The 16,439-nt window shown below is 40.5% G+C and overlaps 1 pseudogene; it reads left to right on the top strand.

Annotated features, from left to right (window-relative positions):
- Window positions 1-2,646: 2,646 nt before the first annotated feature.
- Window positions 2,647-15,697, top strand: LOC123486945 (annotated as a pseudogene).
- Window positions 15,698-16,439: the final 742 nt, after the last annotated feature.

The raw sequence follows: 16,439 nt of genomic DNA, 5'->3' as shown, positions 1-16,439 counted from the left end.
TACTCCTGAGTGGCGCAGTGGTCTAAGGCACTGCATCGCAGTGCTAACTGTGCCACTAGATCCTGGTTCGAATCCAGGCTCTGTCGCAGCCGGCCGCGACCGGGAGACTCATGGGCGGCGCACAATTCGTCCAGGGTAGGGGAGGGAATGGCCAGCAGGGATGTAGCTCAGTTGATAGAGTATGGCGTTTGCAACGCCAGGGTTGTGGGTTCGATTCCCACGGGGGGCCAGTATAAAAAAAATATGTATTCACTAACTGTAAGTCGCTCTGGATAAGAGCGTCTGCTAAATAAACTAAAATTTAAAAATTTAACCCATTCCATAGCCATAAAAAGTGGGCCAATAAAAATGTAAATTAGTGGCCCAGGTGCCACTGGGGTTTCAAGAGGGCCCTGTTAATTATCAGGTAGAACAGAAAACCAGCAGGCTCCGGACCTCGTAAGGTAAGAGTTGAGTACCCCTGAGTAGGCTATTATATGCATACTATCGGCTAATTAGCCCTACTCTCCCTATGTGTACTTTTGCATGAAGCCCAACATGGTGTTCAATGGTACACTTCCAACATAGGCCAGAGACAAAAGGGGATATCCCATATCTGCCACCAATGTAATATGAGAGGATCTCAATCCTGCTGTGCAGCCGTGAGTGTAGTGTGTAACTCCCTGGCATCTGGTAATGGCAGCACACTCCCCAGTGGAGGCTGCTGAGGGGAAGACGGCTCATACTAATGGTTGAATGGAGTCAATGGAATGGTATCAACCACATGGAAACTAGGTGTTTGATACCATTCCATGTACTCCATTCCAGACATTATTATGAGCCATCCTCCCCTCAGCAGCCTCCACTGACACTCACATAGTATGCAGCGTTACACTATGAAAAATTATGCACAAATGTAAGGATGGAAATTGCGACAAATCCATGGCAATATATTGATAATAATGACATGTTAAAGAATTCTGATCACGAAGTGATTTGACTGACGTAAATTTCCCAAAGGCCAAGAGTTTTTGGATGGGATGCATCTGACATCTACTGGGCATAGTTGGTATTTGTTTACAGTTAGACAGTAGAGCAGGGTTCTCAATTCGGTCCTGGAGGGCCGAAACACCTCTGTTTTTCATCCTCTCCTTCTAATCAGGCGCTAATTCAGACCTGGGACACCAGGTGAGTGCAATTAACTACCAGGTAGAAATAAAAACAGAAGTGTTTCGGCCCTCCAGGACCGGGGAATTGAAGAACCCTACAGTAGAGAGTAGTTCAGGAGATTTTTGTGTGAGCTGGTGAAGAGAGATTCGAGAAGGGGAAGATAGAGGAAGCGGATGATGAAGTGGAATCTGAATACAATGGCGGTAGAATCAAGGAGAATTGGAGTATTGTTCAAAAGAATGGAAAACAGAGAAAAGTAGGGTACAGTGATGAGAATGACCCTTGTATCTAGTAGGAGTACGGTTTGTTAATAAGGAGCAGCTGAGCAGAGTACGAATCTTGAAGAAACCATTTGAGTTCTCCAAACTGGTGGAGAGTGTGCTGGGTAAAGTGAAGGATGTGAGGGTCACGAGAGGCGGGCTTGTTTAGATTTTTTGTGATTCTGTGGATCAGAAGGAACGTGTGTTGTGTCTTAATTGATTTGATAAGTTTGAAGTGTTGTGTATGTCTCTTCGGAACAGGGCACCCCTCAAGGGGGTTATATCTGGCGTTTCGTGGGAAGTTGATTAGGAAGAGATTCCTGGAGTGATTGAAGCACGTCGGAGTAGTGAATGGGGAAAAAGTGAAGAGTTGATCAGTTATTTTGTTTTTTTAAATGGAGTCTCTCCCTAATGTAGTGCGGTTAGGGTATATTAACTACAGAGTTAGAGCATTTATCCCTAGACCAATGCAGTGTGAACATTGTAAAGCTTTTGTTCATGTAGAAAGTGTTTGCAGAAGGGAGAAGCCGAGATGTACAAGATGTGGAAAATATCATAATGTGTTATAAAAGTGAAGAAAATGTGACATGTTGTAATTGCGGTGGGAATCATGAAGCCACGTCTTCTGAATGCCCCACAAGGGTGAAAGAGAATGAGGTGGCCAAAGTCAGGGTTGTACAGAACATTTAATATGCAGAAGCTGTGAAAAGGGTTGAGGGTTTGAAGGTTGCACCAGAAGAGTCCATGGTAGTGGATAGGCCTTCGCTGCAGGGGTTGTCTTACACCAAGAGGATCCTGACATTTTAAAGGTTAAAAAGGTGGAATTTGTGGCCTTTATCGCAATGGTGATAAATGCCACTGCCAAGGTGGAGAAAAGATCTAGGAAGATTTAAATCATTGTGATTGAGGCAGAGCGGTTCCTAGGGCTGAAAGATTTCACAGCAAAGGAGTTGCATGGAATATTAGTAAAAGCCGTACCACCTTCTCAGATCCTAGAGCCTGAGAAGGGAGATATGGAGAACTAAAAGAAGGAAGAAGTGGGAGTTTTGTTTGTTTTGGCAATGTACTATTTTTATTAGGGTGGATTGTTAGAATCACTGAGTGGGGATGGTTTTATTTTTTTATATTTTGGGGGGGTTTCAAACCGTCCAGTTGGTGGCAACAGTACAACTTTTGGATGTAATCCGCCATAAAACCCACAGAAGAAGAAGTAAGACAGTAGCCAGATAGAGGCAGACCTACATATTTACATTCCAATGATAAAGATTCCAGGCCTATTTATATAAACAGTATATAACACATTGGCTACTGTCAAGATCTTGCAATTTATTTGGTGCAATATGAACGCTTTATTGCATTTGCAGAAGAAGGAAAGATCATAAAGGTTATACTAAGTTTCGGTTTCGATTCACTCACCTGCTTCCTTCTCAACACATAATTTCCTCGTCAGAGTTCCGAACCATATGTCAAGAATATAACGTTGTTTAACGCGTTGAAGAAATGACGGAATCGACCATAACTAAACTTATTTGTGCTAATCATGGATCAATGAACGTCGATGAATTAGATGCGAATTTTTACAGTGACTTGTACGTCTCGGTGCGGGATGTAATTACGAATCGAGCGAAATTCTGTTTAGTTGTTTTTAACGGAGAGCAAAGGGTGGTAGCCAAGACTGGAGTTCGACTGTGCAGATCCAACGATTGCCAGGGATGCCGAAATTTACATTTTTGTAAACGATTCCTGCTTGGAGATTGCCCATTCAGTCGGAGAAGGTATGGAATTGGCCGCTTGGAACTTCAACGCTTCCCAAATGTGTTACTGTTTTTACAATCGTTTGTTGGTGACGTTATTGTAATCACAAGGCCTGCACTGGGGAACTTTTCTCACATAGCCTTTCCATTTGCGTTATGGCGGGGATCATAATTACAAATCATTTGACTACAAATTGACCGCAAGAATCCCAAACAGATATAATATTAGACTAAAACGTAATAATTTCAAATCTAGTTTACGTTTGTATACGATCACATGTCTATTATCCGTGGCAATACTTGGGAACAGACTTCTCAAATTAAAATCACTTGGAGCTGAACACCTGGTGTTTTTAGTCTTTTATGTCCAATATGTATTTATTTATTTATTATGCTCAGAAAACTTGGGGAGCCAAATAAGACAACCGTTGCTGCCAGTTGGGGAACCCTGCTTTATGGCGTTATTGGTGTGTATATAGAGAACCACCAGGGTTGCCAGGTGAAGCAAGCATTTCTAAACCAATGACCCCTCAAAACCAGCCCACAAGGCCTGAAAACTAGGCCTGAAAACTAGACCCCCATTTGTTTTCTACAGCAAGAGAGGAGTTGCTTTATGGAGCAATTAGGAAGGAATATTGACGTAATTTGTAACAACATAGGCTAAGAAGCAAAATGCGGTTATCCATCAAAATAATGATTATTGTGAGCTTAAGAATATGTTGCAAGAGAAAAGATAATTCACCCTTATTAAACATTTTCCATCAATGGATGTCGATTTAAGTTGTTTTGACTACTATGATTAAGCAATAAGGCCCAAGGAGGTGTGGTATATTGGCCATATATGCCAACCACAAACCCCTGAGGTGCCTTACTTCTATTATAAACTGGTTACCAACGTAATTAGAACAGTAAAAATAAATGTTTTGTCATACCTGTGGTACACTGACTGATATACCACAGCTTTTAACCAATCAACATTCAGGGCTCAAACCACACAGTTTATAATTAAGCAATCAGGCTCAAGGGGGTGTGTTATCTGGCCAATATACCATGGCTAGGGGCTGTTCTTCGATGACGCAACGCAGAGTGCCTAGATACAGCCCTTAGTCGCGGTATATTGGCCATATACCACAAAGTCTAGAGGTGCCTTATTGCTATTATAAACTGGTTACCAACGTAATTAGAGCAGTAAAAATAAATGTTTTGTCATAATCAGCATTCAGGACTGTAAATAAATCCAGTTTGTGCATGTGCATAACTGTAGATAAATCCGACAGGAGAGTTTGAGTGATGAAATCTCTGTGCAAGAAACACTTGGACAAACTAAAAAAAAAGAAAAAAAAAAGAATGTTAGGCTATTTTCTGGCAATTGTGCCGTTATTATGTGCCAGATGTTAAGACTACAAACTGTTATAAATGGCCTATTTGCTTGCTTGACTTGTTATTTCAGGGTTTATAATTGCAATTGAACTTTGCCATGGTTTGCTGAACTAGATGCAGGTAGCCCATAGCCCCTGATAGGCCAACATCTCATTTCAGGGAAAAGTCCACAATGAAACTGACATTGAGTTGTGACCATGATTACAAATGATAACTTCCAATTTAATTAACTAACATTGCCATTAATAATTGCATAATAACACAAGGCTACAACAACAAACTGAAGTTATAGGCTATTTATTAAATATGTTTGCCAGCTCCAGGTAGGCTACACAAGTGGCACAAATTGATTTGCAATGACTCAAGTGATATCATCATTTCAACTTATTTATTGTATCAAATGGTAGGCTAAGATATTTTCAACTCGTACGTTGCTTTACCGTGCAGGGTGGTACAAACGGAAGTACACACACAGCTTTTAGCTAGTTGAAAAGCGAAACACGTGCCTCAAGTATGTAAAATGCAGGCTAGCCTAGGCAAACACAGACTATCTGAGTTGACCTTTGTATTTTATTCTTATTTTTGCACTGTCTCTATGCACACTCACAGGGCCCTACACACTACGCACACTGATACTCCAACACACATACATACACTCACTCTCATTTGCTCACACACACATAACATGCACATACATTTATACAGACTCTACACACACCCACTCACATACAATAATCATATACGCTGCTGCTCTATTTATCATATATCCTGATGCCTTGTCACCTTACCCCATACATATCTACCTCTATCAATCCAGGACCCTGCACGTTGTAAATATGGTACTAGAACTGACCCTGTATATAGTATGCTTACTTAGTTTATCTTGTTCTTCTTATTTCTATATCTCATGTGTTTTTTGTTCTACCTTGTTCTTTTTTATATTACATTGTTATTGATTACTATATTGTTGGGGTTAGAGCTGCAAGAAATGCATTTCACTGTACTTGTACATGTGACATTAAAACTTGAAACTTGAACACCTTGCAAAAAATCTGTGCATAATGGTCAACAATGAACGACCTTATCCATGGTGCTTTAATAACAGTAGTATTGATCCCTTATGACAACTATATTTTTAACGACTATAGGCTAGTAGGCTACGTGAGCACACCCATTGAAATGATTTATTTTAGGATCCTGGAGACCGGGGGCTATGCATGTATTTGTCCCAAGTCAAGCTGCTCTCCAAATTAATCAGCTGGTGATTGTCATGCAAATAAGTGCCGGTCTCATGGTAATTGACCATTAATCAACATAAAGACGTTTAGCATCTCTGGCTCCATGCATAGCCTACAAGCCACTGATGAGGACCTTTGGAACATCTACATGTTAAAAAAGTCAAATAAATCCATTTAATATAGCATGCCCTACACCATAACAATAAATCCATTATTTATTTTAGTCAGGTCTAAAGAAAATGTTGCCTATTCAGAAGAATAGAATAGCATATTCTGAGACGTCCTTATGTTAGGCCCTGATCTGACTATGCCATGTGGCTGTGGGCTACACTAATTTAGCAGGAAAGATTTGCTTAAAATTCCCATGGCGTTATTTTATAGTAAGAAAGAACAATACAATTGAACATACAGCAGCTGAATAAAATAGAAAGGATATTTTCTCCAACTGATTTCAGAGGAAGTGGGCACATGCGGCTATTCTGTGTTGAGCGGTTAACAAGGAAACAGGTCCTCCGATATGCTTAATTGAAAGTTATTTATGCAACTTTAGTTGTGATACAAATGTTAGGCTATATATATGGATTTTTAATACATTCTAAGGCTGAATGATGCGACTAATAATGTTTTGAAAAAAGTCACATGAAAGGCTGCACACACTTCATCAGTCTCTCATTCACAATTTGACAAGCACTTGATAATATTCTCACCCATCAGACTTTTCTCAATTTAATCTGGTCTTTACATACAGTATATCATGGTCGCACAGCATATTAACTAACAGGTTATAGAGCAAACAATGCAATTGTCACAACACAGGTTGTTATATGGCTTTTTTTCTGGCTTCCCCAGTGATTTTACCCATGCACCCCTACTGTTAGCGACTGGCCGTTAGCAAGTTTGGTAGGCTACAATGACCATCAGCGGCATCAGAGCGCAGTTTTGGAGAAGCCTAGTTACCATGACTCAACAGTCACGTGGAATTTGACTGCGGTCATGACTCGTGACTGCCGGTGTAGCGGTGTAGCAGCAATTTTACGTTCCATTATTATAACCTAACAGATCTAGCCACTAGCCTTTTATAAGGTGAACAAGTGGTAGCCTAAGTTAGCGTTATAGCTGAGACAAATAGCCTATAACGGAGCCTATACATCCTTCACTCCTCCCATCCTTGACGACATCACCGATAGATGGATAGTGAAAGGACATATTAGCTAGGCTACCAACCAAGTCATGTCAGATCAGTGATTATTTCTTTATATAGGCCTAGCCTATATAGCCCTCTCATTGATCTAATAGGCCTATATTTAGATAAATGATTATGTCAAGAAAAGGAGTTAATTAATGAATATTAATATATTGAAACAGCCCTCAGATTAGCTGCTTGCGCATGCAGAGTGGTCCTCGAGTTGCCTCTCCTCTTTACAGACACGTTTGCGAAAATCCCTGCTTCATTGTTCATTCCTCCCGCAGCCGTTGGATAGGCCTATAATTTACTTTCACTTGCCCACTGTAACGCATTCGATTAGTGTACATGTTAGGGTACCCAATCTAGTGGGCCGCTATAGGATTATAATGGGATGCAAAATAAGCGGTGTTGTAGCAAATTTGGAGAGCAGCTTGACATGGGACACGCACACACATAGCCCCCGGTCTCCAGGATCCCAATATAATTTGTTTCAATGGGTGTAGGGTGCTCACGTAGCCTACTAGCCTATAGTCGTTAAAAGGATAGTTGCGATAAGGGGTAAATACTACTGTTAGTAAAGCACCATGGATAAGGTCGTTAATAGTTGCCATTATGCACTGATTTTTTGCAAGGTGGCCGGGCATGCTGACAGCGACTCAACCCAGGTCAGTGACAGTGCCAAGATTAGTTTTTTTGTTTGTGCTCATAACACACCATGGCCATTAGAAGAGTGTATGCCTATAGTCTGAAATTGCCAGGGGGAAACTTTGTGAGTGTGCGTGCAGTTATTAGATCATTAGGTTGATAAGCGTGAGTGCGCAGTGACGCCTGTTTGAACAAGTGTATTAGATTATTATGGCCGTTTGTTTGTTTTAACGCACCCGTCTCTACTTATTTATGTAACCACACGGACTTGGATGAAATACCTAATCCAAGTCCGTGTGGTTCCTCCTAATGAAAATACCCAATCTGTGGCAGTCACAACCTCTTCTAGGTCCTAATACTTACAATAATTTGGTTATGTGCTAAAAGAGCAAGGATTTCCTTGTTACTAAAGCCAATTCTAAAGTATAGTTTCAACAGTCTTCTAACTCAGGCATTTAAAGGTGGAAGCACACAGCAACAGAGAGCCAGGGAGGTATCTGCATTTATTAACCAAATCCCCTACTTTAATCTTGAAATACAACTGCGACTTTATTCTCAAAATATTGCCACTATTCTCAAAAATATTACCACTTTATTCTCGAAATATTGCCACTTTATTCACAAAATAAAATGTTGACTTTATTTAAAAAGTACATTTCAACTTTATTCTCGAAATGTCTACTTTATTCTCAAAGTATTTCAAGTTTATAAAGTACAATCTGTGCAAAAAAAAATCCAGGTACTTCTCCACCCATAATGTATATTTTATTTTTTTGTCTTACTTGGGCCTAATACTCTTCCATATCATGCATACCAAAATCTGAGGGGGCACAAAGTGTGAGAAACCTCTGGGTGGTCTGAGGGGGCTAGCCCCCATTTGGATGTTGGAGAATGTAGCATTTTTCAAACAACTGAAACAGCTTTTTCCTGCAATCTAGAGTCATAATCATTATGCTAATTCTGATGTCAGAAAATGTTTTGGTGCATATTTAGCATACAGTGCTTAAATTCTCCCCCAATCGCGCATTGCATTCGAACACATCGAACCCTCTAGGCACTGCTCAAAAGTTTTTCATTGTGCACTAGGCTAAAAGTTCATAAATGTAGGTCTAGAAGTTGCAATAAATTGAAGAAACAGGCCTGGGCATGTTATCATGCACTGATCAAATACCCACTGAGAACAAACGTCAGTTCAAAGTCTATTTTTGATTTACATTTGGTTGAGTTGTCAACTAACATGAATTCAACGCGAAATCAACCAAAAATCCATCACATTAAATTTAGGTTCGAAGTTGGGTGAGAAAAAATAATGTTTCCATATTGATTCAACATCATCACATTACATATTTTTTTTCATGACGTGTAAACAACGTTGATTCAACCAGTTTTTGCCCAGTGGGTACTGTGTAGGATCACTATTTTTACTGTTTCAATGGAATAAGTATAGGCCTAGGCGCATCCAACTGGGCACACTACGTCATTTCAATGTGGTATTTTTTTAAATATTTGGTTGAGACGTTGATCAGTGAAATTTCATATTTATTCACCCACTCAAAAATACTTTGTCTGGCCTAACAACACCGTCCAATATATCCTCCAAACACCGACTTCTCGGGCATTATCACTTAAATAAATACTGTTACATTAGTTTGCAAGATAGCCTTAACTAAGGCTATTTACTGTATGGCAAAAGTGATATTGAAATGTCAATGCAACCAAATATCAACATTTGAAAGAGATGTAGCTTTTGTGCCACTGACTTAATCTGGCTTAAATTCCAGTTTGTCTACAAATTAATAATTGATATGTTGGATTCACGTCTCCATCTCACCAAAATTTAAGTTTAAGAATAGGACCAATCAAATCAAACTTTAAATGTAGTTTGATTTGATTTTGTCCTAATCTTTAACTTAGGTTTTTGGTTGAGATGGAGACGTGAAACCAACATATTAATATTAACTTGAGTACATTTGAAATCAACCAAAGCTTGAAACCCTAGGCCTACATGTGTTGTCTATTTTTTTGTTGAACCCTGGGTTGAATTGAAACAATAGTTGTTGATTTCGCAAATGCTACATAGGCCTATTAGATTATATATGACTTTTAAAGTAAGGTAACATTTATTTTGCTCTGTTAAACCTGGCAGAATTACTTCGATAGCAACAGTAAATCTATTTGGTTATTAAGAGATCTTAATAATAATTCTCACAATAGCATTGGTAGTAGTCAGTGACAAATATCAAAGCTGTGCAGGGCTGGGCTGGGCTTAGTTAAAATCCTGTATGGGAGACCAAAAGGTAGCTTTAGATGGATCAATTCTCAGTTGGAGATGCTGCCCAGTCTATAGTTTCTTTTTGATAGTCAATATAACGTTGAAGATCTGACGTTGTTTCAAAGGTCCAAATTCAACATATTTTATACAAGCTTTGTCTATGTTGAAATTTCACCCTCTTTTTCAAATCCAAGTGCACAAAACATTAGGAACATCAGCTTTTTCCATGACATAGACCGACAAGGTGAATCCAGGTGAAAGCTATGATCCCTTATTGATGTCACTTGTTAAATCCACTTCAGTCAGTGTAGATGAAGGGGAGGAGACTTAAGCCTTGAGACAATTGAGACGTATTGTGTGGTGACATTCAGAGGGGTGAATGGGCTAGACAAAATATTAAAGTGCCTTTGAACAGGGCATGGTAGTATGTGCCAGGTGCACCGGTTTGAGTGTGTCAAGAACTGCAACGATGCTGGGTTTTTCACGCTCAACAGTTTCCCGTGTATCAAGAATGGTCCACCACCAAAGGACATCCCAGCCAACTTGACACAACTGTGGGAAGCACATTGAGTCAATGTGGGCCAGCATTCCTGTGGAACCGACACTTTGTAGAGTCCATGCCCCGACGAATTGAGGCTGTTCTGAGGGCAAAAAAGGGGTGCAACCAATATTAGGAAGGTGTTCAGTAATGTTTTGTACACTCAGTGTATTTTCTACGTAGATTTCATGTCACATTACGTTGACAAATAACGTTGATTCAACCAGTTTGTGCCCAGTGTGATGGAAGGTTGTATCAAGAAAATGTTTACTTTTGACTACAGAGGAGGATGTCGCTTCAACCATGACCTGACCTCGGGTACAACAGCAGAATCCGAAAGAACGCGGACTGGAGGAACTGAACAGATCTGAGCTGTGCACTCTGCTGCTTCAGAATGATGGCTTCTCTTACCACCAGTACGTCACACTGCAGGATGCTAACAAGTATACTCTGTCTGGTTAAGGTGTTGTGTTTAGTGATCATGATCTAAATTAAGCTAATATTCTCCAATTTATGCCATAGTGTGCATAAATATAAATGGAATACTGTGTGTGTGTGTGTGTGCTCATACGTACATGTGTATAATAATAATAATATGACATTTAGCAGACGCTTTTATCCAAAGCGACTTACAGTCATGCGTGCATACATTTTTTTTGTATGTATGTGTGTGCGTGCATGCATGTATGTGTGTTTGTGTGTATATTTTTTCTAGTACAAACATTTTCCTTCTGCTAGGTGTGCCACAACTACAACAACTCGGTGTTGGAGAGTATGGCAAATGCCAGGATGGCGAGACATGCAAGAGGCCCACATCTGTGAGATGTATCTCAGCGGAGCGCAACTGTCCCAGGTGTCATGATTTCTACGAACCCCACCCATTAAAAATCCTGCAGGACAAAGGAATGCAGCTAACGAGCTCATTGCCTCCTGAAGTCTGTGTACATGAACATCGCAGTGGTTGCAAAAGCAAGACCGTGGCAAGCAAACACAATATCAAAGAGCTAAAGCTAATGCAACCACTAACACAAGTAAGTCAAACCGAGGCCCACAGAGTAGTCACGGTGGGGCTACACTGTTATTAGCATGTTAACTCAAGTTATTAAATAATATTGTGTTATACTGTAATATAGTTTTACTAAAGTGTAAAGATAGTAAAGTGAGTTTGTATAATTTATGAGAACATAGCAGTTAGTGAACCTAATGCTAATTCCTAATATCTTGTAGGTGTTAGAAGATATAGTGTGTGATTATAGATGCATTCTCATAACTGCAACCCACCACATGCCCAGGGCCCACTTTGGGACCCGACCTATGGTTTACGAAACCTGGGCTACACATAATAGGCTACTAAATAAAATATCCAGTGGCAATTGACTCACCCAACGATAAAGATAGCATGAATATATGTAGGCTACACCCACCAGTGATGGTGCTGTTCGCTTAATATTGGGAATTGTTGAGAAAACATTTGCTAGCTTCTGCAGACAGACTAGTGTTCTCTTTTCAGCAGGAGTCATTTAGCTTTTCAAACCACGCTTTACCCGCGATTGTATTTAGACAATTACGAAAGGCCCATAGCTGCTCTTTCACTGACAGTAGAAATAGAATCCATAGAACGGTTGTGTCCATTGAAGTTAGGATCTGGCAGCCATTGTGGAAGTACATGAGTTTACCAGTCAAATTACCAGGGTTGGGTTCCAATCTTCCATGGATTCTATTTAGATGGCCCAACACAACAAGCAGTTCGATATTTGGTGCAGCTTTTGTTTCCCAAATTGCAGCTCTCTGGTGTATTATTTTGAATGTTATTATAAATCTGGTACAGATCGAAGTAGGCTAATTTATATATTTTTGGAAAAACAGACCTGGTCAAGGTAATGGTAATACTGCACTTAGCATGTGGTGGTGATGCAGCCATAGCCCATCATTGATGAATATCAATAATCAACACGTAGGTTGATTGTGGATTTCTTGTTTAAAATAACCTATAATTTAGCAGAAACTATTTCTCTATGTGCTCAGTTACAGTGTATTTACATGGTTAATCACTGGTATTAAGATTCAATGAATGATGAACAAAAGTTCCCAGTCACAAGCTATCAAAATGTATAGTGTTTTTTTATTGGGTATGATAAAATTAAATGTTTTGTTCTCTTTTTTCAGATAAAACTGAAATATGTATGTGTACTTCATCAAGGGGAGTTGTAGCACGGTGGTAAGATGAGTATTTTGCAAAAGCATAATTTTATGAATAATCAATGCTTATAGCTTAACAAACATAAGACTTCAACACCTAACTTAACTCATATTTCAGATAAGTGCTTTAAAGCCCACTCTACCATGCCAGTCTACCACCGGAGAGGTGAGGGAGGGACTAAACTGGACAGCTCTACAAGACAACGAGGTGATTGAGAAGTGGGACCATTACCACCCAGCAAAGACATACAGGTGCGCTCTACGCTTAAGAAGAATGAACTTGAATGGACAGTCAACACATAGGGCACTTGGTCAATGGTGGGTAAATGTTGCTAGTTGTTAGCACAATGAGATTAACAATATATAAACTGGGTGGTTCGAGCTCTGAATGCTGATTGGCTGAAAGCTGTGGTATATCAGACCGCATACCACGGCTATGGACAAAACAATTATTTTTACTGCTCTAATTACGTTGGTAACTAGTTTATAATAGCAAGAAGAGGCACCTCGGGGGTTTGTGGTAACAACTACCACGGCTAAGGGCTGTATCCAGACACTCCACTGCAGCATTGTGCGTAAGAACAGCCCTTAGCCATGGTAGATTGGCCATACACCACACCCCCTCGGGCCTTATTGCTTAAATACGCTTCTAGTTAGTGTGATATACAGCTTCCCCTGTTGTGATTGCTGATGGTCTGGGCTGTGTGTATCTTGTCTAGTCGGGGAGTCCAGCCTGTAGTGTTTCGACAAATGACTCAAGCGGTCTCGAACAAAGCCCGGGCGGTCTCTCCACTCATCTCCTCTGTGCTCCAGCCCTCCTTCATCCTCACCACAGAGTGGGCCTGGCTCTGGGAGGACGAGTTTGGAAACTGGGATCCAGTACCGCATCAGCAGGAGATTGACGACGCAGCAGTGTTGAATAGTGATGCTTGAATAGGACAGAGTTCAGTCCTTCTTTTAAATAAAAATTATGCAAATAATGCATAACCCCCGAGCATTTTCTGTCTTGCTCCTGCCAGAGCGGTGGCCACAGGGCAGCCACCATCACCAGTGAAGACCTGGAGAAGAGGTTCCAGGCACACAAGGCTGTGACAGAGCAGTTCACCGTCAAGGGGGTCACAGACCCATGAACTCAGTTTCTAGGTGAGCACAGATGACGTGATTTCCAAGATAAAACCAACTGCAGCATTAAAACCATATACACCAAACATAGTATATTACTTGAATGATATGCAGTGATTCTTACAGCTACTACTGCATATCTAGTGACAAATTGAGATAGTTTGGATGGAGTCACTACAGTAAAAAAATGACATCTGCGATGTGATGGAACTGTCTTGTTGTTACGTATTATCTGTTCTTTCAGACATGATTCAAAACAAACAAGCAGTACAGCACCAAGAATGGGGAGAACACGGCCTGTGTTTGTCTCTTCAGCTGATGCACAAACTATCAAAACCAGGTAAGATAAAGTTGTGAATGTTTTGTATGGATCAATTTGGCTATTTAAATGACTCCTTCACCACAAGGCTCCTTGTGTGTTCTCTTGCCCTGAACGTAGTCGTATAGGAAGAGGGAAACGCTTGATTGTAAATAATGTTTAAACTGCTGTTTAATCTCCTTTGCATGTGCCATTAACTATTGTCTGGTGACCTGTACAATTACAACTCATTGTCTTAAATATGTATTCTCTTCTACATTTCAGCAAAAGGGCTCCAGCAATCACTCAAATTTCAGAGCTTTACCAGGACATCGACAAGGCACAAACTCCTGAAACAGGATGCAAGGTATTATATTATATACAGTACATACCAGATGCATGTAACTCATGCTATTTTAGACCAATAGAGATGGCTGTTTGTTTTGTTCTGGGCAAATAACTGCTCCAATTTGGCTCCTACATGGTAGGCTAAGGGTGTATTATGACTGTGTTCCTGTCGCCTATCATGTACCTAGTCAGAGAGTCGACCTTCCGTGCTCGTCAGTGGAGTTTAAGGAGATTCCATGGGGCTTTTTCAGAACACCATGAGAGGCTTCAGCATCCGCTAAATCGAGAGGATTCAGAACAAAGCACTCTGGGAAGTATTTCAGTGGCATGCCCTCTAAGACTACATAAACTTTCAACTGACGATCACCTGCTATTGATTGGTCTAGAATAGATGCTCACTTCCTGACTGGTTGCAATAATAATCTCGCACATTATACAAGCATTCTCTCTCCCCAACTAACTTTCTGTCACAAATATCATATTTAAAAAGAAATACAAAGAATTGATTTCCACATATTCTGCTCGCTGTCTACAGTGCTTCTAGAGGACATACACTACTGTGCAAGGCAAAAGGGATTTATTTGTATTATTCTGATTGCAGAAGGCAAAGGAATCTCATGAAGAAGAACAACAGAGGGAGGAATGACGGAGAAACAGCTTTTCCATGGCACAGACCTAAATACCTCGATGCCATCTGCCTTAACAATCCTTTGATTCCAAGGATTCAGACTAAACGGAACAGCCTATGGGAAAGGTGAGCTGTCTCATGTGCTTGTGCTTATTACATTTTTACAAATTATTGACATAAAGTAAGATGATATATCATTTATAATATATATTTTCCTGTGATTAATGATTACTGCTTACCCTTTATCCCTTAACATCCAATGTCAGGGAGTTACTTGCCAGGATGCCAAATACTCCAACAGCTACACTGGCCAATCAAATACGAAGTCCATGTTTGTCTGTCGTGTGTTGGCGGGTGATTACACCAAAGGGCACTCCAGTTGTCGCCCCCTCGAAGGACGGAGGGGACACCATCTTCTTGCGCCACAGCTGTGTGGATGACGCCAGCAACCCTTCCATCTTTGTGGTGTTTGAGAAGCACCAGGTGTACCCAGAGTACCTCATCCATTATAATGAGGATGACGATGGCCTCAAGTCTACCAGCCATACCCTCCAGCTGCACCTGCGCCTAGACCAGCACCAGCATACAGACCAGCGGCCGCCTCTGGGCAAACAAGACCTGCACCAACACACAGACCAGCACCAACACCTGCACCTAAACCTGAGAACTCCTGTGGCTAGTTGAGGCTGACTGTGAGCTGTGAACTGTGAACTCCTTTGATATTAAAAACTGAGGCAAAAATGAGGGCTTCTTGTGAATTAGAGAAATGGATTTAGCACTCTGTTAAATGTTTGACAAATTACAGCTCATCTTGGATATGCACCTACTATGATTACTAGATGTCTATTATCCGCTTTCTACAATGCAAGCATTTTTTGTAGTGCTATTGACTTTATATAATGGTAAATTACAATCTATGTACACACCAGAATGTAAATGTAAAGTTATGCACCAATAATTAAATTAACCAAGTGGATGAACACCTTAATGATGGTTATAGACAACGACACAAATAATGTATAAGCATTGAGGTGTAAGTCGTGAAGCCGGTTTGTTATGATTCTGAAGGGTCAGATAGCTGGGCAACAACAACAAGAAGCTGCCATGTGGGAAATTGTAGGTGGCTCAAGTCAGCTAGTTTTATCTTGTGCTTGATACCATGTCTTGTTTTGACTGATTTCATGTTGTGAGAGATTTATTATTTTTATAATTGATGGGATGACTAACTTTAGAAAGAATGCATTCTTGACTGGGCTAATGTAGGCTGTGTGACACCTGGCAGCCTGTTATTGATGTGAAGAGCTGTTTGGGGGTAAGATGAGATAGGATTTGTGTCTCACAGATACGAACACTGGTTCTTTGTGATCTGTGAACCTTCCCTTGGACGTAGGAATGGTGTCTATGGTAGCTGGCTCTTCTCAC

This window comes from Coregonus clupeaformis, unplaced genomic scaffold (assembly GCF_020615455.1).
Source record: "Coregonus clupeaformis isolate EN_2021a unplaced genomic scaffold, ASM2061545v1 scaf1360, whole genome shotgun sequence".
Classification (NCBI taxonomy): Eukaryota; Metazoa; Chordata; class Actinopteri; order Salmoniformes; family Salmonidae; genus Coregonus; species Coregonus clupeaformis.
This window is presented reverse-complemented; position numbering and strand designations above follow the sequence as displayed.